This window comes from Dermacentor albipictus, chromosome 2, assembly GCF_038994185.2.
Source record: "Dermacentor albipictus isolate Rhodes 1998 colony chromosome 2, USDA_Dalb.pri_finalv2, whole genome shotgun sequence".
Classification (NCBI taxonomy): Eukaryota; Metazoa; Arthropoda; class Arachnida; order Ixodida; family Ixodidae; genus Dermacentor; species Dermacentor albipictus.
In genome coordinates, this window is record NC_091822.1 from 110,702,098 (window position 1) to 110,729,026 (window position 26,929).

Sequence of the window (26,929 nt, forward strand, 5' to 3'; positions counted from 1 at the left end):
AACTCCCCACGGAGTAAAATAGCGACGTGCGTGCGTGTGTCAGCGCGCGTCCGTGTGAAGCTTGTGAAGCTCCAGTGCCTTCGCTGGTTATTTCATGTGATCATTTGCCGAGAGAACGTATCATCAGTGCACCGAGTAGCTGCAACGACCGATTAGTGTTTTGTGTGAACGTGTCAAGGTTATTTGCACTCGCTGCTCAAACGCGCTGGACGTCTTCCCTGGGTTGTACGCTTGAAAATCCGCGATAATATTTTCGGTGTCCGAGAAAACGCTAATGCGACAAGATGTCGTGCGCCTGTGCAAGGCATGTTTTGGCTGTGTACAGCCGCTCAATCAACGAGATCGCGCCGTTCGTACATTGAACGCAAAACGATTCGTGGTATACAACTGTCGGTAGCAGTTCACAAACTTGAGCAAATTGCAGCAGAAAGTGCGACTTCTCCGTCACAGCGACGATTACTAATCGAAACAGACGACGAAATGTATCACGCTGCCTCCTCGTTGCGTCGTCTGCAGCCGTCGCTGCCGCTTCCCTGGCAATCCTATTGCAAAACCCAGTACCCAAAACAACGCCGGATTATGGGCCCGTGTCGCGCGCTGCATGCTGGGGCGCTAGTCAGACACGGCGTACTGGTGCGAAAAAGAGCTCTAGCGCGTTAAATACGCGGTTCCCGGAAACGTGTATGTATTTTTATTCTATAAAGAGTAATAAAAAACGTACTAGTGAAAAAAAAAAAAAAGGCGGACCGGGAATCGATCCATTGACCTTCACATCCCCAAGCGCGGTACTTTACCACTACGCCATGTCAGCAAGTGCGAAGCTATGTATAATTTACTAGATTTTAGTTAGGCAGAGGGACATCTCGTACAGATAGTAAATGCGTTATCGCCCAGCAACTAAAACTCACGCCTGTACCAGAGAAATAAAGTTGCTGTTCTTATTCAGTAGTATGCTTGGATGTGTCACACCATCGATTTTCACTTGCGATAGGTACTTTAACTACGAAAAAAGTCCTAAATTAACCGCCGACCCGGGAAGTTGTATGGGCTGTTACTACTGATTTCGATAGCCGTTTCTTGTTCTTCAGGCATGGGATATGCAACGTTTTCTAAGTTCAGTGATGCGATTCAATTGACACGTCCGTTTAGTCATATATCTTCGTCAGAGAAGCGCAAGCTAGTGATGGCAGCCTTCGGCGACAGCACGTATGCTTGTGACGCGTCACATCGGCGCGCATCACTTCTTGTACTGGCACCGGAGACACGAAAGAAAAAAAACTGTTTACTTAAGAACACCGATGCGAAAGTTGAAATATGGAGTTATTTATCCTTGTTTAGACTTGTTGGTTCCTGAGCCCAGACGCGCCGATAGCGTGCAGACGGACTCGGCGGATACGCCTGAGCTTCGGTGGGGACCGATCTCGGCGCGGGTAGCTGGCGAAAGCTAAAATGCGTGTATTTGAGCCCCAGAACCTTCTTTTAGTACAATAGGGCAAGTGGAAGCGCGCGAATCGCCTCAACTTCGTTATCGGTGCGATAATATCAATCAGCAGTAGGCTTCGAACTCGGGGCCCGTTCGAGCGCGTCTGAACAACTTCTGGATTTCATGTCCACTCCACAACACTGCGACAACGGCAACAAATCCCAGTCATATGTTGCGCAAACTACTAAAAAACGCGGCGTCCTCTGCGTCTGCGTGATTTCGTTCAAGAATCTAGCTATCCGCCCAGTCAAAAGGGAAAATGCAAAAAACGAGAGTGATCTTCAGTGTCAAATGTGCATGTATAAGCAGGGCAGCTTACGCACCTTTGCACCAAGCTGCGACACGAAATAGAGTGTTATGACCCCAAGATATAACGTTATTTAGGACAAGAGACTAGTATCAAGCGATGAAATTGTATAAAGCATTTAATATTCAGCAGCGATCGTCCTCGCGCACTGGAACCAGCGCGGCACAAACACACCCAGCGCAGTTTCCAGTGCGAACCAGCGAACTGCAGCGAGAACCAGCGCCTGTCCAGCACAAACCAATGCGCCCGAGAGTCATGGCAGTGGAACCAGCGTCTCGTCCAGTGGGACCCAGCGTTCTCACTGGTGTCCCGTCAGTTCCAGCGAGCGCCAGCGTCCCCATGTGCGATCCAGTGTCAAAAAACGTGCTGGTTTCACACTGGAAGGCACTGGAAGCAACAGACTTGAGCCTCTATGCTTGAGCGGCGGCGCTCTCCCTCGCGTTCGGGAAACACCTTGCGCGCGATCCGCCTTGCAACGCGTCGGAGTGGTTTCCGCGGCGATTCGTGTGGTATATAGGAACAAGCCCCTGCAAACACGACCAGAATACTCGCAGCCAAGAAGCTGCAAACAAACGTCTATGCTCATCACTCCTTCGTTTTACACAAAACGATCTTACTAAACGCGAGTGTCGATGTTATGTCGACGCGATGTTATCAACGCGAGTGTCGCCGCAGCGGAGTGCCGTCTATTTAGGCTCCCCTTGCAGCCGCTGATATCGCTGGGAGCCACTAGGCTTAGAACCTATATTCGTCAGGTCAATAACGTCTCTACAATTTTGTCATGTCTGATGAAAATGCCGCTGGCTGTCTTGACATGGTTGGCAGCGATGAGCAAACACATACGCAAGCCACGCAAACCACCGCGACTCACGATCGCTGTGCTGCCCGCCTATGTACGAGTCAACTTCTATCGCGGATCTCGAGTTGTGACTAAATTAATTAACGTCGTGCCTCAGGGATGGGCTGGCCACTTTTATAACGCCGGGCCCTTTGGAGCTGGCTACTTATATAGGTCGAGGTGGTCTTTAAGCACAGTTGCAGAACCAATGAACCAAGAAAAATTGCCGTCAGCCGACATTGTCTGGCCATGACATAAATAAACTGCCAACATATTTAAGCAGCACACGCATAATCACGTCACTGTAACCAGAGATGATGAATAGTGTAACCTAGTGTCTCACGTTACCAAAGTTATATGTGCTATGCTGAATGAAATCTCTATAAGCTTAGGCCAAGACAAACTGCCCTAATCTAACTTAAGGCTAAGCTTTAAGCTTTAAAATTAAGGCTAAGCTTTAATAACATCAGCTTTACACGTGTGACAGGTGGGCCAGTACGTATCGATTCACCCTAGCTTATGGAACATGCTAACCTACCGAAACTCCTTTAAAGTGTAAGCTGCTATACCATATCTAATACCTGTCACACTGGACATTTTAATGTCATAGGATGCAAATTACATTCAGTGCAATAAATGCCATTCGACCTGTGGTGGTGGTACACAACAAAAATTGATGTCATTCGGTCATGATATCAATGGCAATCATTGCAAAAAAAATTGGTGAGAGAACAAGAGCAAGGTATATGTAGAATGTCTATGTAGAAAGTCAATTTATTTTAACATATACATGGCGTGTCACTTCACCAGAATAACACGCATATAAAACTTCCAATTCCAGAATTTCTAGCCACTACAAGCAAAAACAAGGCTTGACCAGCTTAGTGACCATAGCCAATAAATTGAAGACAAACAATACGACTGACATGGCAGTGCTGGACGACGCTCGGTTGCAGTAGCCGAAGCAGTTAGTTGATGTGTGCTTTGCATTGCGAACAAAGCAATCAGAGGAAGAAGCGAGACTGTCAAATAGATTCATACAGGTGCCCGACTGCTTGCAGTATAACTGACTAGTAAAGCGACAGCCGCCAGACGCCACTGAGGTGGAGAGTAAAAAACATTTTGTGAAAGCCTGCCATGCAGCTTTCCTTTAGTAAAAATAGCAGATGCCTTAAATAACACAAAATTAATTACCTCTTTACATCACTGCTTCTGAAATTATGAATGCTCAATGTCATTTTAGTCATTCACCACGAGTGCAAAGCCGACTGATTTTTTTCAGATTCATTTGATTGCAGAAGTAATTCGATTCTAATGGCATTAAATATTGCTGCGTAACAACCGAATAATGTCATTCAATGCTAATGCCATTCGATTCGAATGACAATAAAATTTCCAGTGTGACAGGAGTATAACACAACCACTTGTGAGCCACTGGCCATGTTACCACTATCCATTCATCTTTAGAATGCTGATTAATTATGTTTCAGAATGATTTCATTAAATATGCTAGTCCTATTCCCCAGCCTGTGTGAATTAGTCACTGGTGAAGAAACTTTCCATGTTTCTGTGTAGTATGGGTTAGGTTGCTGCATCAGCTCAGATAGGGTACCAGAAATTGTTACTACCCGTCAAATGACGAAACACAAGTCTACAGTTACCTTCATTGCCTTTACATTGCACTTATTGTGCAAAGTATAAATGGTATTGCAGCTTTCGAAAAATTGATTCAAAATCAGCTATTTATTTTGCATCCGTATTTTGCTCATGGTGCACATCTTTCTACAGAAATTACTATATCAATGTCAGCAGTAGAAGCAAAACTAAGGTAGATCATTCTTGTCGCAGATTTTTAGAAAACATTTGAATATGAAGTATACTGCAAGCAATCAGTGCAGGCTGAAATTATTTATTTGCTTCATGACTTACAAACAACAGGCGATGAAGGAATCAGATTTTGTGTATTCATATAAATACTTTGTACGTACAAAGTAACTATGCACAGCACAACATATAATACTCCTGAATTCATGTCGAAAGATTGTAACGCATACTGTTGAGTAATATCTCATGGTGTCCTTTTAACTCTAGAAGTGAACAGTGCACCCATAAAATTTTTGTAGTTGGAACAAATGATATGAAGAAATCATATATACTACTTCAGATGAGTAGACAATTACATCTGCCTTTAACATAGTGCACAGCCCTCAGCACTGAGAACATGCTAGAGATATTGACACATCATAGCAAGATTCACATACTGTAACAAGTTTAAATATTTTGCTTTACAGCTCGATGTCCAGAGCTGGATTGCTATTGTCTTGTAAAATTACCACTCACGCCAATTTTCAAGGAATAAAAAGCCGGATTATTTCAGCCCCATTACAGATATTTCTTTTTTTTTTTTATTATCAAGCAAGAACGTCTATAAAAGGCCACTCATTGAAGAAGGCAAACAAAATACAAAATTCCACAATCACAATGCAAGGTCATGCAAACGCCTCGAGGGTTCTATCGCAGATGCAGGTAAATCACAAAGATAACGAGGAAACACTACGTAATCGCGTTTATTCGCTGGAACGCACTGCAGCCACTTGGCTGCAAAAACATCGTACACCACCGCACATTTCTAGCACACACCACGTAGGACACATGCACGCTGCAGAGATATGTGTTTTTTCTGAGGAATGTTCGTGAGTCGCACGATAAACACAGAAGGCACGGGCGACAGGCGCGCAACCCGCGCACATTGAACACACCGGCATGAAAGCAAATGCGGACGACACCGGCGTAACCTGCGCTAGACGAGTGATGAACCCTGGTAGATTTGATGCTTTCCGACTGAAACAGTTACAACACGCACGGAAACATCGCACGCTGCCCAAGCGTACATCTGATACTGTGTCAACAATTCCTGAGGCTACAGTTGATGTTGACGACAGCAGAAAGTTATTTAAAACGAAGTGACAACGCACGTAGCACGGGCAGGAGCTCATAACGTCATGAAAAAACTTCAATACAGCTGACTTGAAGTGCAGATCTCGGAGGCCATACTTTTGCTGGCTGCACACGGCAGTTGTTCAAAATTGAAAATACGCCATAAAATTTTTTTCTACAGTGAAGTATAGCATGCAATATAGACGCTTCAATGTTTTTTCTCTCGCAACTATACGTAGTTGGGCGCAATACGGCACAAAATGAGTGCGTACTGGTTATTATTAATGCATCACGGGGGCCACACAACCGCACAGGTATACAAATGACGCTCGCCCCATGCGATCGGTTGGTGGCGCAACCCACCCCCTGTTTCAAAGGAGACGCTCATAGCATTCATTCGTCTACACTGCTCTCTATTTCGCAACTGCCGGTCGCCGGTCGGTTGCGGGAGCCGTTGTGATGTGTTTGTCTAATCGTGTGGTTTTGTGTTTGGTGTAACGAAATGTGACTTGGTTCGCGAACACAGAAGTGCCAGAAGATAGCTTGTGTCTCTCTGAAAACTCACCATATGCGTGGCGTGCCAGGCAAATGGGGACCAACGATTTTCATGCCCTGGAGTGCGTTCTCTTTTGTGTCTGGTTGTGGGAAGTTCGCTGGACGTCGCAAAGAAATAATGTGTATTATTAGCGTGCCTCAGCTCGTCCACTACGTCACGGCGTGTAGGCTGGGTGTCGACGCAGCACCAGCAACTTGGAGAGCGCTTTTCGACCGCGTCGTACCATTCAAAAGGTAAGTAATCGTGCTTGCTAACTACACGTGTATAGTGCGTGCTTCTCGTGTGTGCACAGAGTGCACGAGCGTAAAATAGAATCAATAGAACTGCCACGGCAACAGTGGAACCCGTGCTGATGCTTGCTGAGCGCTGGTTGTCAGAATTTTGCTAGGCAAGTTTATTGTCTTAATGCGAAATTGAAAATGATTATAAGCGTTTTCTTCCGTTGAGAAATATTTCGTTCGGAAATAATCGTGTTCATTATGTGCGCCTGTGCGTGAGCTCCCGCTTTTCTGCTTAAGTTGCGTAACAACGCTCATCTGCATCCTAACAGATTCTAACTGCAATGACGTTTCCTCGCGTATAAATGCTTCTACGTTGTAAATAATCTCTGCTTACGCGGTTCTGAATTTACGAGCAGTTTAAAAAAAAAAAAACGTAAGCAGTCAAAGCTTGCAACTGGTACAGCTTACTAAAAATTTTTAAGACAAGATGTGTTGACATAACTTATGCGTAACTAAACATGACTCGAGACAGTTGCTTAAACTAAGTCATGAAAAAATTGAATTGGTATGTAAACAAAGATTTCTTTGTAATGTGTTGCTGCTGTGTGCGTGTTAAAAATTTTACGGTGATGAAGGGGTCCCTCTGTTGCCACCCTTCATTATTGCAAACATTATTTTCGTGACTATTTTTAGATGCTCCTTGCATGTGTTCACACTGTGACAGCGTTAATGTGCCACTGCTATAAATTAACTGCGAACTTTCCGAACTGATTTTGTAGTGGCGAGGCCGTAACCCACACCAGTGTCCACATAATGGAGGAGCCAGCAGAAATGCAGGGAAATCTTGGATGACTGCCATAGCGCAGTGTGTAATCTGATTGCTTGGTTCAGGTATGTATGATGTGTATGTGTTCCAAAGAGTAGGACCTCGGTATCATTCGTGAATAAGTTTATCAACATATTACTCAACACAGCTTACTAAGTAGGCTAAGTATTTTTGCAACTTGCTGCTTATTTGTTTTCATAGCTGTTATGCACATATTGTTTTCTATATAAAACTAGATCTAAGATGTCCTGTTAAGTATTTTTTCTTGCATCAATTGCTTGGATGCAATTTAAATTTCATTTTTGTTTGACAGAATAGTTCTTGCGGAAACCCGCAAGGTGGAGAGAAGTACTTAATAAAGGGAAGATCAAACATCCACCTATTCGTTGCAACTGCTGCAAAGGAAACCTGTACGGGTTCCTCAAAAGAAAAGCCTCGAAGTTCAAGAAAAATTCGTCATGGTCCGGTACTTGAACCTGGGACCACTGCCTTTTCGGGGCAGCCGCTCTACCACCTAAACCAGGCAACTAGCAAATGGTAGGGCGAAGTCAAATTTGTCAACAGCTGACAAATTCTGTCTGATTTTCCCTTTATAATTTTTGAAAGAGCGTAGGTTTGGGCATGTTGGTATTCCATAACTTTTAGGTTTTTGGCACACAAAAAGGGGCGAGAGACAGAGGTACGATGCGGACACAGCGCTAACTTCCAGCAATTGTTTTATTCTGCGAAGTGGTACACATACATATAGGTAACAGGCAACAGCGTACGCATGCGCATATGTACTGGTTTCTAATCAGATGAGACAGCAACGAGACGTGTAATGGAAAGTTAAGATGATATCGAAGATGAAAAAGTGATCATGCATAGCCAAAAAAATTTTGTAATTGCAAGATTAGAATGCCATCTCCATCAAGCCACCACCCTCTGTGACACGTTCAAAAAATCTAATTCTTTTTTTGAAAGATCGATTGAAGGGGCGTGCTAACACAGATTATTGAAGCGGCGAAGATCGCTAGTTTGGGGAATGCTCGTGTTAGCGCACCTTCATTCGATCTTTCAAAAAAAGAATTAGATTTTTTGAACGTATCACAGAGGGTGGCTTGATGGAGATGGCATTCTAATCTTGCAATTACAAAATTTTTTTGGCTATGCATGGTCGCTTTTTCATCTTCGATATCATCTTAACTTTCCATTACACATGTCTCGTTGCTGTCTCATTTGATTAGAAACCAGTGCATATGTGTACCGCTTTGTAGAATAAAACAATTGCTGGAAGTTAGCGCTGTGTCCGTGTCGTACCTCTGTCTCTCGTCCCTTTTTGTGCACTAAAAGCCTAAAAGTTATTATTTTTGCTTAGTACACGGTGTATTTCTATTCTATATTTTGGCTTTATTGTTTTGAAACTGTTTCCTATGCTGCAGCCTTTATTTCCATCTTCTTTTCTGTTTATTCTACACGCATGTGCAGTTTCTGTGCACATAAGAATTCAAAGTGTAGTGGGCCAACAATGTTGCATGTCTAAGCACATGGCGTGCTTACCATTGTTTAACATTCATATTTGCAATTATTTATCTCTTGTTCCCAGAATAACTGCCACTCGCAAATACACATTTGATGAGCCTGAACTTTTTGAAATGATACATGAAGGTCATTATTCACTGTGCTGCAGTTACTGCTCTAACATATGGGTAACAGCACAAACATGATCACAAGAAAGGGGACACATACACACAGTGCTGGCAAACAACTGGTTTTATTGGCAAGGATAGCAACCTTATATATGCCAGTGAAGCAAAGGAAATGAAGGGGAAAACATGTCAAGGGTGATAGCGTGCTAACCATGCACCACAATACAGCCAACCAAGCGCGACAATATGCAAACAATTATCTTTCTTTGCCGTCTGAAGCCCCCCCCCCCCCCCAGTAGCCACATGCAGAAGGTCAAATTCAGCATCAAAGAGAGCAAGAGAAGGGGTGCTAAAGCACCTGCTACCAAATTTTCTAATGTGGTAGGCTTCTAAACTGATGCGTGCGGTCTTGTCACTGCCCTTTCCTAGAATCGTCTCTTTCAACCAGGCCACCCAGTCCGTATACTTGCTAACGTTCGCAACTAAATGTGCATATTTATCATCTGGTTGTTTCTTTTTTTCACTTTTTGAGCGTGTTCCCCTAAACGGTCATTGACACAGCGACCAGTTTCGCCGACGTAAACCATCCCACATGACGTGGGGATGCAATACACCACTCCAGTGGACATTTTACTAACGGCAGTTGGTGGTTCTTCTGCCATCCACGTTTTCTGGCGTCACAGATATGTGGCCACAACTTTCCCAGCTCAATTGGGGCAGAGAAACAAATTGGCACACCGTGCCTACTTGCCACCCTCTTAAGATTGTGGGAAAATTTATGGATGTAAGGGACCACCTCTGTCTTACGTGCCTTCCATTGATCCTCAGCCATTGTACTTCCTGATCCTCACTTGAATTTTGGAAGTAGGATTTCAGAAACAGCAGTCAAGACCAAGACGGGGATCCTGCAGCCAAAGGCGGCTTGCCTGATTATTAAACGTGGTCTTAATCTGATGTGGGCACAATTTTTGGAGAGCTGATGCCATACACAATACCGCTATACCTCTCTTAATTGTCTTGGAGTGTGCCGAGTCAAAGGGCAGCAACTCCTTCTTAGCTCGTCGGTAGTAGCCCCAGCAAACATGTCCATCACAGAACCTGATTTCTAGGTCTAAAAACTGTAAACTTGAAAGGTACGGGAGTTCATGGGTGAAACGCAACCAATGTCCATGTTTGCTGAAAATAGAAAATATTTTGCCTAATGTAGAGGGGTAGGGGAAAGTAGGCTGCTTCTTTAAGAGCACTAAAACATTCTCAATATACCTAAAAAATTTTAAAACCGGCATCAATAAACATCTGTTCCAGTGCATTTTCCACCTTGGCGAGAAAAATGTCAGGAAGAATAGGGGCTACGCACGAGCCTATGCAGATGCCATCGCGCTGCAGAAATGACTACTCGTCAAATACAATAAATGTAGTTAATTTAGGGAAAATGAGGTATCCACCAAATCGTAGCAATTGCTACAAAGGAAACCCATGCGGGTTCCTTAAAGAAAAGCCTCGCAGTTGAAGAAAAATTCGTCCTAGTCCGGGACTCGAACCCAGGACCACTGCTTTTCCAGGGCAGCCACTCTACCAGCTGAGCTAACCCGGTGGCTAGCAGGCAGTAGGGTAGCAGATGACAATCGTAACAATTAATTGCTACAATTGACATCTGCTACCCTACTGATTGGGTGGATGTCTAATTTCTAATTTTCCTATAATTAATTACTTATCTCCACCTTGCGGGTTTCTGCAGAACTATTACCACAATAGAAGTAGAGTTCCAATGAAACTGCAATAATGATAGAAAGCTATGAACAGACAAACCGACAGTGTTCTGGAAGGATACGTCGCCGTTTTCAATGCAGTCTTTGACACACGCTAGCAGTTGATCCTGCGGAACTGAATGAAACAAGTCCTGCACGTCTGCTGAAAAACCGAAACCAACATGATCATTTCCCTCTAAAATCTACTACTGTGACTGATTGCTTTAGAAGAAATGGGTCGTTCAAAGCTAGCGTCTTGAGCTTCTTAGCAAAAACTGGCAAACACACTTCTGCCACGACCCCTCTTCACTAACAATAGTGCTAAACGGAACTTCGGGCTTACGTGTCTTGGCTGTGAAAAACCCCCTCAAACTGTTCCCTCTGCTGTTAGATATGTCCCTGGCAAACTTTTTGAGGTCTAATTGCTTACAAAACTCAACGAACTTGGTTTTTTCTTGCGCTTCACTTTTCTCTCCGGGGTCAAAGTTCTTATTAGCTGCTACCAAACCTTTTTCATTGTAAATTCCCTTGGGTAAAACAATGAACCCCACCATTTGTCAGCTTGCATAAGCATCGGGTTGTTACCCTTAAAGAAAGATGTCATTCAAGAATCTAGTACGGTACTAGTCCGGGGTTTTTGGAGTGAACTTTCGCAGTCAGTCAGTACCTTCAAGGAGGCAGCTGTCCCGATTATCACCTTTTCCTGAGTGGCCACTTTTCGATTCATTGCAGTGATATCATGCGCAGGAAATCAGCTTGGAGCCCAAATTTGGATCCTTTCTGCAGATGTTGCATAATCTTCTCTGGTATATGGACGCCCCCCATGACGCTGACATTGGCTAAGACGCAACTGGCTAAGGCGATCGGTCTGTAGGAGGAGAGCTCGTTAGGGTATTTCCCCGGTTTAAGCAGGCCTACAACGCGACTGCATTTCCAAGAATCTGGAACATTTCCTGTCTCCCACATCATATTATAAGATAGAAGAAGACGTCATGATTCGATGCCAAGATGGGTAACGTCGGCACCAGGACCAGACGGAATCACATACGTTATCCAAGGGAATTTGCAATGAAAAATTTTTGGTAGCGGCTAATAAGAACTGTGTCCCTGGAGAGAAAAGTGAAGTGCGAGGAAAAATTAAGTACGTTGAGTTTTGTAAGCAATTATGCCTTGGAAAGTTTGCCAGGGACATATCTAACAGCAGAGGGAACAGTTTGAGGGGGGTTTTCAGAGCCAAGACACATACGCCCAAAGTTCCGTTTAGCACTATTGTTAGTGAACAGGGTCGTGGCAGAAGTGTGTTAGCCAGTTTTTGCTAAAGAAGTTCAAGGCGCTAGCTTTAAACGACCCATTACTTTTAAAGAAATCAGTCGCAGTAGTACCGTTTTTAGAGGGAAATGATCATGTTGGTTTCGGTTTTTCGGAAGCCGTGCAGGAGTTGTTTTATTCTGTTCCACAGAATCAACTGCTAGCATGTGACAAAGAGTGCATGGAAGATAACGGCGACGTATCCTTCCAGAACACCGTTGGTTCGGCCGTTCATAATTTTCTATCTTTATTGCAGTTTTATTTGAACTCGACTTTTATTGTATTTGACAAGCAGCTGTTTTTGCAGTGCGATGGCATCTGCATAGGGTCTTGCGTAGCCCCTATTCTTTGTGAAATTTTTCAGGTCAAGGTGGACAACACACTAGAACAAGAGTTTAATGGGGGGCCAGTTTTAAAAATTTTTAGGCATGTTGACACTTATTTGGAGCTTTTATAAACAGCAGCCCACCTTCACCTACCCCTCTACAGTAGGCAAAGTGTTATCTATATTTAGCAAACATGGACGTGAGTTGCCTTTCATCCTTGAACTCCCGGACCTTTCAATTTTAGGTTTTATACCTAAAGATCACGTTCAGTGATGGACATGTTGGCTGGGCCTCCAACCCACGGGCTAAGGAATTGCTGCCCTTTCACTCGGCACTCTCCAAGACAATTACGAGAAGTATACAGGCGTTGCGTAAAAAATGGCTCTCCAAAAATCGTGCCCACATCAGATTAAGCTCAGTTTTCATAATCAGGTAAGCCGTCTTTTAGCAGCAGGGTTCCCCATCTCGGTCTTGACTGCCATTTCAAAAGTCCTTGAAAAGTTCAAGTGTGGATGTGGAAGTACAATGGTTGAGGATCTACTGAAGGCACCTAAGGCAGAGGTGGTGTCTTACATCCACAATCTTTCCCACAATCTTAAGGTGGCAAGTAGGCACGGTGTGCCAATTTGTTTCTATGCCCGAAATAAGCTGGGAAAGTTGTGTCAATGTATATGTAATGCCAGAAGAACCACCAACCGCCGTTAGTAAAATGTTCCACTGGAGTGGTGTATTGCATCCCCATGTCATGTGGGATGTTTTCTGTCCGTGAAATTGCTCGCTGTATCAATGACCGTTCAGGGGAACACCCACAAAAACTGAAAAAAAAAACACTAGATGAGAAATATGCACATTTAGTTGCACACGTTAGCAAGTATACGGATTGTGTGGCCTAGTTGAAAGTCACGACGATTCTAGGAAAGAGCAGTGACGAGACTACGCGCATCAGTTTAAAAGCCTTGCACATTAGAAAATTCGGTAGCAACTGTTTTAGCACCCCTCACTTTGCTCTCTTTGATGCTGAATCTGATCTTCTGGGTGTGGCTATTGGGGCTTCAGATTGCAAAGGAAAAGGAAAATAATTGTTGTGTTTGGTTGGCTTCATTGCGCTTGTGAACTTGGCACGCTGTCACCCTCGACATGATTTTCCCTTTCATTTCCCCTGCTTCACTCTGGCATATACAGGGTGTCCCACATAACGTGAGCCAAGAACTTAAAAATGAAAGGCGCGTGTGAAGGGAATTGAACGAAACCCATACTATTCACAATAGCCTATAGTAACTCAGACAATTTTTTTGTTTTCCCCATAACTTGCTAATTAAATAAGTTTAATTACAGAACATATAGTTATTGGCTGAGGACCCCAAGTATGGTACGCAGATTTGTAGATTTGTAGAGCACCTTCAGAAACCACTGATCGAATTCTTTCCTTTACTAAATGTCTCATGTAGTCCTTTTTTTCCGGGTTTCAAAGAAAGCCCATGAAATATGAAGTAGGCCACGTGATGGAGCATAATGGTATTGTGCTGCTCTCAAGCGTGTGTTCGGTGAACAAGGTTGGCTGCATCGTGACTGGTGACGAGAAAGTGGCAGGGCATTCTTTATCTCATTGGCACCGCTCCGCCTGCAGCATGCATTTTCGCCATCATCCGACGGGAGCCGACCTTGTTCACCGAAGGCACGCTTGAGAGGAGCACAATACCACTGCGCAAGCACTCTGTCACGTGCCTTGTTTCATATTTTGCGGGCTTTCTTTGCAACTCAGAAGAAATGACTATGTGAGACATATCGTAAAGCAAACAACTCGATCGGTGGTTTCTGAACGGGCTCTACAAATCTGTGTGCCATACTTGGGGTCCTCAGCCAATAATTAAAGATTTTGGTAATTAAATTTAATTAATTGGTGAGTTATGGGGAAAACAAAGGATTGTAGGAGTTACTATAGGCTATTGCAAATAGTATGCATTCGGTTCAGTTCACTTCCAACGTGCCTTTCATTTAAAAAAAAATTCTTGGCTCAAGTTATGTGAGACACCCACAAGGTGTGCTGAGACACGCAAGGTGTGCTATCCTTGCCAATAAAATCAGTTGTTAGTCAGCACTGTGTGTACGTGTCTGCCTTCTTGTGGTCTGTTTGTGCTGTTACCCATATGTTTCGAGATGAACCAACTCTCCCAAAAGGAAGTATTGATGACGTTACTGCTGTACTGAGGTGTTTTCTAGTAAGCTTGATTTTTTTCTCTCCCATTAAAAAAAATTTTGGCAAGCTATGCCCATTCATGCAAATAGGCATTGTAGCAGTTAAGAGTCTATGTCCAGTTACATTATTTTTCACCTTAAGTAAACACAGTATAGATCACATAGTTAGCTGATAGATCCGTGTATTGATGCTCAATCATTAAAGAACACTATTTCGTACATAGTGCTCAATTGTCTGGTTGCTTTTGCTGTAGCATTTGCTCGTTGTTGCTAATAAAATGAATTGAATTTCAACTCCACCACATAGAACATTCCGATTGGCACTTCTGTAATTTTAATAGTGATAATCAACCAACAAGCCCTAATTCAACAGCTGTCATGAATAATTTCTAATACTTTGGGTCCCTTTTCATGTGTTCTGTTTCACACTATGTATTTGGTCAGCACAGTGGGCATTCTTCTATTCAATCTGCTTGGTGCTGTTGAGGTCAGAATATCTTCAACCAGCAAGTTTAAATTATAATGCTATCCGTAAAACTTCGATTACTGGGCAGATGAAAGCATTTTATCTTTCTAAACGTATCTTTGTTGTAACCACCAGGTCTAGAGCAAGCATCATATGCACAGCAACTCATAATAAGTTTTTAAGTTGGATGGGTGAGTATCTATAGCTAAGTATACCTGTGCATACATATACTTTCTACATATTAGCTAGTGTTTTAGCCACACGAAGCAGCCTATGTTGTGTTTGCTGAAGTCAAATTTATGGTTGATGCACCTGCTTTTTTTGTTGTGCACTTACACTTCTGTGGTCTCTTAAGCACTGTAGTCGTGTGACAGCTGAAGTATTGCAGTAGTGTCAAAGTTAGCGTGCTACACTATGCCAACACATACCTATCACCGTATTCGTGCATTTTCTGAGAACCAGCTGTGTTCACTAGTTGAAATTTGTAGTGTCCTTATGAGTTTGCCGTTCAGTTCATGTAACTTTTCAGGACAGAATTTGTACAGGGAGGGAAGGGAGACCATACAACATGACTGCTGCTAACAACTGTCTCTTTAGTTTCATGGAAGGATTAAAAATAACAATATCACTGGATATGTGCTTATATTGTGCACAAGTTCTTTCAGAGGGAAGATGTAAGTTGTGATATAAAGGAATTAAACCACGATAAACAGTATTTGCATAAAAAGAAAAGTAAATATGTGCAGAATAATTTCTATTCCTTGTCATCTAGAAAGGACGCTTTTTTGCGTTGGCAATGAGGGCTGGCTCACACGTTTTATTTATATGGTACGCCTCACTGATTTCTCTCGTCAATTCTTCACCGTGGGTGGAAACAGATGAACAATCTTAATTTAGCCTGAGGCCCTATCGCGGCAATGCACGGCCTAGTTGGACGAGCATAATGGCGATTGCTTTGGCACACATTTGGCACATTTAGCTATGGCCAGTCTGCCCTGTGTACATTTGACCACATGTGAAAGGAATACAGTACACGGCCTCTCGCACACACTAGACAAACTTGCTTTAACCAAGCAAACCTCGTTCGCCTGCTCGCCTTTCTCAATTCACTTGTGTACTGTTGTACATGTGTATACATATGTATGTGTGTACAAATGTGTATCCCTAGCAAGCAATCTACAAGCGAATTGAGAAAGGCACCCAGGCTAGGCATAGGGAGGCTTGCTTAGTTAAAGATACCACCAAATTTGTCTTGTGTTCGTTAGCAGTAGTGTAGTCTATTCCTTTGATCATCTGTATATTTGGTCAAATGTACATTGGGCAGACTGGCTGGTGCCTCAACATGCACCCAGGAGAGCACCATATGTCCCACATGACAATGCATTGACATGACTGATGCTATGCATCAGATTTAGATTGTTCATCTGTTTTGTTCACCTCTGGTAACTGAATGGCCAACAATAACAGTAAGGAATATCACTTAAATACTGGGACGTGTCAGTCCACTCTCATTATGATTGCGTGAAAAAGAGGAACACTCTCTAAATGACACAGAATAGCAATCACTCCGTGCTTTCTAATTCTATTTGTTATGCAACATTTGTCCTCATTCTAAAAGAACGTTTGTGCAGTACAAGTGCACATGCAGTGTAAATATTTTCTGTATTCCTTCCCATAAAATAAACACTTAAACATTGGATTGGTAGCTTTTGTGCCCTGTGGTCTCTCTTCTGTTCCTTGTGTTGTACGCAAAAGTTAAACATGAACATGCACCAACTTTCTCAGTTACTCGTCAGTCAGTGTTGATAAACTCAAAATGTTTCCAGCCAGAACATTCTTACCATTGATGTCAAATCCAGTCATTATAGTACTACTCTGGCTTTTCATAAAGCATGCTAATATGCACTTCTGCATTTATAGTTTATGTAATGATAGCCTAACAGCACAAGCAAAGAGTTGTAGAGATACAAGCTGTATTTTGGCTATCACTAATTGCTTAGAGGGTGATCAGAGGCGGATACTAAGAGAGCTCTTCTGATTGGATGGTACAAACCGTACAACACCACAGTAACTTTCTCTTGAGCGAGTTGGTCTTTGCTAAATGCCATGCTGTTGTAGTGCAACAAACTGCAAAAAGAAAGATACGAAAGGACAGAAAGAAGGGAAAGAAAGATGGCACTACACTCACAACTGTTTATTAGGCACAAAACTTGCTACATATATATTGCGCACACTCTTGACATCAGGAGCAGCAAAAAGAGCAAGTGACAGGTCATGTTGTTCGTGTGAAACCTAACATTTTCATTTCCACATCATATAAAAACATATGTTTGACTAACACATGCTTGACTACTGATCCGAATGTGATATGCCTCTAGTAGTTCCCGCGCGGTTTTATCTCTACTCTTACCTGGGATTCTCACCTCAGAAACACGTGGCTTACAGGAGCACGATTTGCAATGTGCAGAGAGATGGGTGGTCATACCCTTTTCTAAATTGTTTTTGTTCCCTCATTCACACAATGGCCAATCTGCCCGACACAGGTTTTCCCATAACTTAGCGGTGTCTGGTAAACCACAGCAGTGGACTGCTTTTCCACATAGCTTTTTTGTCTAGTTTCAAGCATCATGTCCAGCAGCTTTTAAAATTCCATATTTCCTCATTCGGTCATCACCTAGTGGCAGAAATCTCGCTGCAGCAACTCAGATGTAACAATAATCTGAAGGGGAGTGAGGGAAGTAAGCACGATTCCCAAAGAAAGGCTCAGGTGGGACCTTATTACCACAGGGTGAGCCACAGCCTCAAGGCGGTGAACAGGTATGAGGTACTTGTTGTTTTCTTCCTCGAACAAGCTGTCTTGCCTATGTCCCCGAATCATAGAGTGTGCAGTGCAGACGTACATTCAAACATGCAAAGTGCGACGTGGAAAAGTGTTCCACTGCTGTGGTTTCCCAGATACCGCTAAGTTACAGGAAAACCTACATTGGGCAGACTGGCCGTTGTGTGAACGACTGAATGAGGGAACATGCAAACAACTTAAAAGTGCATATGAACGCCCATTTTTTCTGCGTATTGTATACCGTGCTGCTGTACTGTAAGCCACGTTTTTCTGTGGTGAGAATCCTAGGTAAGAGTAGCGATAAAACTGCGCAGGAACTGCTATAGAGGCATATCACATTCGTATAACTGGTCAAGCGTGTGTTAGTCAAACACCTGTTTTGTTATATGATGCAAAAAGAAATTGTTGGGTTTGACGCAAACAAGATGACCTGACACTTGCTCTTTTCTTCCCCTGATGTCGAGAGTGCGCGCATATATATGTAGCAAGTTTCGTGTCTAATAAACAGTTGAGTGTGGCGCCGTCTTTCCCTTTTTTCTGTCCTTTAGAACCTTTCTTTTTCCAGTTCTTTGTGCTGCAACACCATGCCGTACAACCTGTACCGCTTTCTACGCTTCACAAAACTGAAAGTCAACTTGGGCGCACTGAAACTGGTTATGTATTGCTTGTGTAGTCTCTTTAAAGATTGCTTTCAAACAGAGGTAAGCCATATAATTTTGTGTGGAGCCCCTACACTAATGCTACTGGACATACTTCTTGCTGCCAGCAGTTATTGACATAAAACCAATGGCCGATTCCACAAACAATAAAAATGCATAAAAAATGCTTGATGTCAGATTTCTCAGGTTCCTGTAAACAAAGCAAATTAGCTGCTTTAATGAGAAATTTTGGCAGACTGGGTGGGAATAGAACCTGGGGTGTGAAACAAGGACACTTCTGTGATGCCACAATATCCATGTGCTTTTGGAAGTAACCGTTGCAGATGTAAATGCCACTGAGGGTGAGCTTTGTGTTGTGCCAAGAAGTAGGTCCTTATAAATCGGTTGTCAGTCCCTTTAAGGTGTGCCTACTGTGTGTGTTATATTGTGCACGTCACATTGCAGCCATCTGGTTCACTAAAGATGCTTTCATGTTCCCACACGTAAGCAGTCTTAACATGCCTCTGCCCTTTTATTGCAGGTACACCTAGGAAATGTATACATTGATGAGGAGTGGCACCTGCTCTAGTGCCATGGCTAGGACTCCGTGTTCTGCAAAGAACTGGCGAAACTGGTGTGGGGAGTTCTGGCACTCAGGATAGGAGCATCACAGGGGCTCTTTGGTGGTGCCTTCTGAACGACCGCAATGTCATTGAGAAGCCGGCATTGAGCCTCCATAAATTGGAAGCTGTGGACAGTATCATCGACATTGTTTCAAATTTGTTTGTGTTATGTTTGTAACAATACATGTATAACAGTGAAATGATTAATTTTCCAGATGCACTTGATGCATATCTTTCGAGATGTGGTGCCCCTGACCGTAGCCTAGCAGACATGCTGAGAGAAATTAAGTAAGCGTGTAATTGCAAACATGTGTACAGGCAGTAAACCTCATTAATTTGAAGTCGTGGGGGCCATGCGAAATGTCAGGACTAAGCAAACGCAACTAAAATGGTTTAAAATATATATTTATGTTTTGGCTTCCCACGGGAGCCTTGTTCACAATGAAACCAGCAGCAGAGTAGGTAGCGTTCTTATCTGCAGCTCAAAACACGATTAAGGTACTTGGCATACATGGACATGGATGATTAGAGATTCAAGATAACGACACGTAAAATGATTTCATTCCTTAACAATTTTCATTTCATTTCATTTCATTTTTATTTCCTTAAAGACCCCCTGCAGGGGGTTTTACATAAGGGGTGGGTTTAACGTGAGAAAGTAAACATTCTTTTTCTTTTCATGATGACAGGTGGGATGTTACTTTTTCTAGGAAGGTTGATGGACAGGTGATGGCTACAATTTCATGGGGAAGGTCGTTCCAGTCGCTTGCTGTTCGGAGGAAGAATGACTGGGAAAATGTAGTCGTACGGGCACGTTGGCGTGAGACTTTCAGTGGATGACCAATTCGGCGAGACGTGCGTGATGGCGGTGCGCTGATGTATGGCTGCTGTTTGAGCTGGGAGTAATAAAATTTGTGAAATAGGCACAGGCTAGAAATACGGCGACGGAGGGAAAGACTGCATAATTGGGATTGTAGCTTGAGAGATGAGATACTGACATAGGGTGAGTATGAGCGGTGAATGAAACGGGCGGCTCTGTTTTGCACAGCTTCTAATGAGTCGATGAGGTAAGCTTGCTGTGGATTCCAGATGGCAGATGCATACTCAAGTTTTGGCCTGATTAATGATTTATAAGCAAGTAGCTTTACATTTTGAGGGGCGTCGTGAAGATGACGTTTAAGAAAGCCTAGTTTTTTATTCGCAGATGATATTAGCTTTGTTACGTGCTCGCGCCATGATAAGTCATTGCTGATAGTGATACCGAGGTAAGTATAGGACGAAACGAGTTCGACAGGGGAATCGGAAATCTTGTAGGTAAATAAATGCGGGTTGTGACGACGATGAAAAGACATGAGTTTGCACTTATTAGGATTAAGCGTCATCAACCAGTGATTGCACCATGATTGAATGCGGTTAAGATTGTCCAGAAGGGATTCTTGATCAGCGGTATTAGTAATTGGGGCATAAATAACGCAATCGTCGGCGAACAGACGGACATGACATGATAAGTTTTGTGGTAGATCATTAATATAAATTAAGAATAGGAGGGGGCCAAGGACAGTTCCCTGAGGAACGCCCGATGTTACTGGTAGACGGTTAGAGGTGTAGTTGTTAATAGTAACGGACTGTGAACGATGTGTGAGGAATTCTTTTAACCATGCAATAATTTCTCGATGCAAGTTTAGTGTGGACAGTTTTAAGAGCAGAGGGGCGATATTTCGAGCGATATTTTTCCTAGCTAATTGTGACATAGTTGCGCAGTGCTCGGCCAGGGCATTCGATGCAAAGTTTCGTTTCTGGACATCATTCCTGTGCTGTTTAAGTCTTTTGTTGGAGTTACCGGTTTCTTCGATGTAGACATACTGACAGTTCGCGCACCAAAGGCCCTACACTACGCCTGGGAACTTGTTTTTTTCCGTACGGTCTTTCACATGCATGAGCTCGTGTTTAAATTTTGGAATGTGCACAGCCTCCACATCATATGACCACAACGCATGCAAGGGCCTTGCTTATGCAGGGGACATATGGTATTGAAGCCCATCTTTCGGGGGGTCCAGGGTGGATGGGTACTGCGCAAGCCAGCTGGCACCCTACTGTGTCAATGGAGAACTCAGGGTATCCACAAGCCATCAATTCCCAGTGCACAAGTGAATTGTCTGCCATGTGGTCTTCTGCTGTTGTGCACACATTTTTCACCCAACAAAGGAGAGAGCAGACAACAGACCTCTTTTGCGAAGCAGGGTGCACCAGTGTGTAGTTGAGGTAGCGCCTCGTGTGAGTTAGCTTCCTAAACACCTCGAATAACAGGTTTGGCCCTTTACGTTGCACGAGGCTGTCCAAGAATGACAGTTGGCCTTAAGATTCCAATTCTATGGTGAACTTAATTGCTGCTTGCATAACTGTTTAAGTGAGCCGTGAAGAGGTGAACATTCTGTTGTTGCAAAACTCTGAAACAGTCGACATATCTGGAGAAGACCTTAGGTGTCAATTAAACGAATTAACCTTGAGTTAAACCTCGACCTCTTCACGGCTCACTTAAACAATATGCAAGGAAAATTAGGTTCACCATAGAAGTTTAATGTGAAGGTCAACTGTCATTTTTGGACACCCTTGTGCCATGCGAAGGGCCAAACCTGTTATTCGAGGTGTTTAGGAAGCCAACTCGCACAGGGCGCTACCTCAACTACACATTGGTGCACCCTGCTTCGCAAAAAAGGTCTGTTGTCTGCTCTCTCCTTCGTTGGGTGAAAAATGTGTGCACAACAGCAGAAGTCCACATGGCAGACAATTTACTTGTGCAGTGGGAATTGATGGCTTGGGGATACCCTGAGTACTTCATTGACTCAGGATGCCAACTGGCTCACGCAGTACCCACCCACCCTGGACCCCCCAAAAAAACGGGCTTCAATACCGTACATCCGTGGCATAAGCGAGACCCTTGCTCATGTGGAAGAGCACGGCAGGAAGAACAAATCCTGACAGGCTTGCCAACTGTCACGAATTTCAGCGCTCCAGGAATGGACAGAGACGCAATGAAAATATGTTAAATATTTTTCCCAAGACAACATAACCCAAAACAAATGAACAGCAAAGTAAATGCGCACAAAATAAACCCTGTACACAAAAGAGATATTCGCAAAACTAGGTATATAATCAAAACAAATTAGATATTATCTGTATAATGTTTATAGTCTGACTGGCCAAGTGACACAGTCCCCAAGAATTGAATGTTCTGACTGTCAGAGTAGCAGTGAACGTCGGCATGGCGTGGTACAAGATGTCAGTCTGCGTAGTTCCAACACAGCGTAGACATAGACCTTCATTGTGAGTGACGAGGTTGTAGCCCCCTTACGAGACTTGCATTGCACAGGACGCAGTCTGGACTAGTCGGGCATTCTGTGGCTGACGTGGTCAGGTGATTGTGGCACTGGACAAGGCCGGTTACGGCAGTGTAGCGTTGGGCCGGGTTTGCAGAGCATAGTCATGGTGATGTAGTCAGGTCTTGGAAGCTGTTGTTGGGCAACTCTTGGATGTCCTCTCGTCTGTCCATGGTCCCAAGCTACTACTTCCCATCTCCAAAGCACAGCTAGAGATGCGACTGCTGTGCTTCTCATCCATGTCAGCAATGCGCGCTGCTTGGTTTTCCTCCCCTTTTCCTTCAATTTTTCTCTGACACTTCACATGCTTCCTCACCTCATGTATCCATTCTCCATTTCACTGACCAATGTCGTCTGCTCCACATTATCGCACATGCTCTGCCGGTGACTCGTGACAGTGTGAAAAGGGAAAGCATGGCAGCAAACATATCCACGTGTCAGTCAGCACTGTGTTTGTCTTTTGTTTTATCTCATCTGTTGGTACTGTTCCTTGCCAAGGTGGTTTGTATTGAACATATGAAAAGAGTGCAGTGCAAACCGGAAAAGAGATAGTACCCCAGCTTGAATGGAAGCATACTCCTTGACTTCAGTTGCCCAAATGGCCAGGAGTGTACACCTTGAGACACTCTAGTTTATGGCATTGTAGGTCTTGAAGGCCGTGGAATTGGCTAACATGGCTAACACTTTTCTGCATGCTTCACTTGATGATTCTCGTAAACCGCAAGTGTTCTCAGCATTATGTTCAAATGCCTTATGCCATTTTAATGTGATATTTAACATGCCTTCCTTCTCTGCTACTAGTGCACTTTTTATTTCGTTGCTTATATGTACCTTTTATTTACTTATTAGTTGTGTAATATCTGCATTGTCTTACAGCGACACAGTTACGAGGTGTTTCACAATGGTTACAGTCTATATACTTTTTTTATTTATGTGCAATATATGCAGTGCCATTGAGGCTTCCAACATCTTATGGGATGCTGTTAAGAAAAGTTACACTGTGGATGCAGCTGCATTAAATGTAAATGCAATGCTGGTTCGGAGCCTTGAACTTGTTTTGAAACATAATTATCAACAATTATAAAATAAAGGTTACCTGCATATACCTTGTTTGAATACGTAGCTTATTTGCACGGTTTCTTAATAATTCATAATTTTTGTTGCTCGCATTTTATTATACTGGCTTTGTGTTAAGTCAGCAAGGACCTTGTATGGCTGCTGCCGTAAAAGCAGATGCCAAGCTGCTGCTAGTGTGCATGCAGGCTATCACTAATACAACCAGCCTTGACCATACTCGAGCGCAGCAGCACTTGCTGTGTGTAAGCAAGGCTGTGAGCCAGCAATCAGGTCCCTTATTCCTCTAAAGGGTGTGAGAAATCTCTTATAACAATGTTGTCAGATTGGCACAGTAAAACTTCATTTGGGCCTAGTTGGTACATAATTCTGAACCTGACGTTACAGTGCAAACACCTAAGACGAACCACAAGAAGCACCAGTGTGTATCGTGTCTTTTTGTGGTTTGTCTTCGGTGTTTGCGCTGTAACGTTAAGTTCAGATTGGCGCACTTCTCTGAAAGATTTTTTTTTTTACTTTTTATCCTTCCCAAGATGTTGTGGAATGAAGCTTCCAAAAGTTGTCATCTCAACTAGTCCACATGTTCTTTTATGATGCGGTCTGCAGCACTGCCTGTTTTTTGCCTTTAATCGTCAGAAGTGAGCCCAGGCGGTGGTTCTGAGGCTCTGTAAGCCTTCTTGCACCAGCAGCATTGTCCAGGTGGAATATCAGTAAGGAAGCTTGGATGATGGCCATCAGAAGCCCACTTGTCATTATTCTGCCACATTTGTTGGTTTTCTTCAGACTGCTTTTTTTTTTCAATGTTATTGTGTTAAGAAATTTAAGCACGGTGTATGTTCGGAGCTAAGGACTTGATCCATTGGCTTCAAAGTTCCTAGAGTCAGTCTGTGCAAGGAATTGTGAGGCGGTGCTGCTATTAAGGGCATTCACTTTCACCCGCTCTTAAAATCGGGGTACAATACAATGAACATTTTACCATCCCTTACGACTCTCTCTTAGCCACTATGTTTGCCTTTCGGTAATATGGGGGAAAAAAGCAAAGCTGAACTCTGCTTTATTTAGTCCACTCTGCCAGCTTGTCACAGTAAAAATGGCTCTGTTAGTGCCTACCAGAACTTTCATTCTCCTAATCATTTAATTTTGAAGTGCAATAAGTGTTTTGGCGTCTTCTCAACTTTTTGCTGCTTTAACTCTTGCACATGTCAATATCAATGAGAAATGATGTCCTCTTTACCTTTTGTAGTACCACAGTCTATATTTGTCGGAGAATGCACTGTTATAGCTATGTTATTTTTACAATGACTGTATTGCACCTTGTTTAGGCATTTGTGGCTGATTTCCATGTATTTTTTATGTACTTCATAAGGTCTTGGCTTAAACCTGCAGCTGGATGAGTTGCTTTCTATTCTTACTGTTTGGTTTGTGCTGATAACACATGGGCAAGAAATAATCAAAAACCAGTTGAGAGATTGTGCTTGCGTCGTCTATTTCTTCCTTGCCTCTGCTTATGCAATAAATTTATTTTCTACAAAGCACTACTTTGCTTACTTTTGTTTGGATCTTCTAGCTTGCAAACCAATATATTGTGTATTTCTCAGTGTGGAAAATCAATATTGAAAATTCTTAAATTGGCATACTAGCCGAGTCATGTGAACAGATACTCCCATATGTTGCTGTAAAACCTCCATGATCAATGTAAAAAAGTATTCCCATAGCTTCCTGCAAAAGCTCCGTGATGGATGTAAACACATGCTCCCATAATTCCCTGCATAACCTCCTTGATGGAGGTAAACATATACTCCCATAGTTCTCTACAAAAGCTCCGCGATGGAGGTAAACACGTGCTCCCATAGTTCCCTGCAAAAGCTCTTCGATGGAGGTAAACATTTACTCCCATAGTTCTATACAAAAGCTCCGCGATGGAGGTAAACACGTGCTCCCATAGTTCCTTGCAAAAGCTCTTCGGTGGAGGTAAACATTTACTCCCATAGTTCCCTACAAAAGCTCCGCGATGGAGGTAAACACGTGCTCCCATAGTTCCCTGCAAAAGCTCTTTGATGGAGGTAAACATTTACTCCCATAGTTCCCTACAAAAGCTCCGCGATGGAGGTAAACACGTGCTCCCATAGTTCCCTACAAAAGCTCCGCGATGGAGGTAAACACGTGCTCCCATAGTTCCCTGCAAAAGCTCTTTGATGGAGGTAAACATATACTCCCATATTTCCCTGCAAAAGCTCCGCGATGGAGGTAAACATATATTCCCATAGTTCCCCGCAGAAGCTCCGCGATGGAAGTAAACATATACTCCCATAAGTACCTCCACAACCTCCGCTCAGCAGCGGAGTAAATCTTTTACTCCGCCTACCCGGTGTAAATTTACCTCCCATCAGGGAATGCGCTGGAGGACAAGTCATTTACTCCCATCTCGGATCATTTTTGCTAACAGTGTAGGCTGCTGGGCAACCACTCGTTGACACATGGAACGCCACTCGGGCTATGGCGCACTCAGTGATCTTGAAACGACAGCATTTATCTGCATTGAAACACTTCTTCATTACTAAGACAGACATGGGCGCAAAATATCATGGACGATGTTATGCGCAGTGAATCGTGCTTATATTGCTGTTTCGCTTCTATCCCCATTTTCTATGCATTACTATTTGCGCGTACTCAAGTATTATGATTATTGTTGTTGTTGTTGATGGTGATGTTCAAGCATTACTATATTTTCACTACAAAATGAAATGGAATAGTCGGGGGCGAACTACCACCAAGCTGTGCACTTCCCCTTGGACGTGTGTGTAACCTTACCGTACTTTTTTACGGTACGACATTTATGCAAGAGGTTAGATTTGCTAGCTTTGACAGGCTTGCTGTCCACTGTAGTTGGACCACCTCTTTTTCTAACAGAGAGAGAGAGAGAAAGAGAGGGAGAGAGAGAGAGAGAGAGAGAGAGATAGATAGATAGATAGATAGATAGATAGATAGATAGATAGATAGATAGATAGATAGATAGATAGATAGATAGATAGATAGATAGATAGATAGATAGATAGATAGGAGAGAGAGAGAGGGGGGTAGGGAGGGGTGCCGACAAAGTCGAAAGGTCTGTCCGATGTAAAAGGATGCAAATCAGTCTAGATGACACCAGATGACGATCCTCCAGCGCGTCGCTCTAAATCCGCCCTGAATTCACTTTTCTTTTTAATACTTTGGCTCTGACCGCCCGCGACCAGCCACGGCACACGAAACATCCGCAATGCGGCGTTGTACTGAAGCAACAGTTTGCGAGTAGTGCGCGAACAATAATGGTGTACAAACAAAAATATCCGTGCTACTGTGCTTGTACTGTGCCATACCTTCGCGTCTTGTATAGATGGAAGTGGCCTTAACTACCATGCCACAAGGTACACGAGTTTCCTCCGCAACATTTTGGTGCGTAAATACTACGCAGGTGCTTCTAAGAGAGAGAGAGAGAGAGAACATGGAGATTGAAATGAACGTGCTTAATGGACCTGCTCTTAGCGGGACCCTTTTC

At 43.3% G+C, this 26,929-nt stretch overlaps 1 long non-coding RNA gene across 1 annotated transcript; it reads left to right on the top strand.

Annotated features, from left to right (window-relative positions):
- Positions 1 to 5,997: 5,997 nt before the first annotated feature.
- On the top strand, positions 5,998 to 19,154 carry LOC139055505 (uncharacterized). Its single transcript, XR_011511817.1, has 3 exons — positions 5,998 to 6,354; positions 7,122 to 7,233; positions 18,859 to 19,154. It is a non-coding gene; the product is annotated as an uncharacterized lncRNA (long non-coding RNA).
- Positions 19,155 to 26,929: the final 7,775 nt, after the last annotated feature.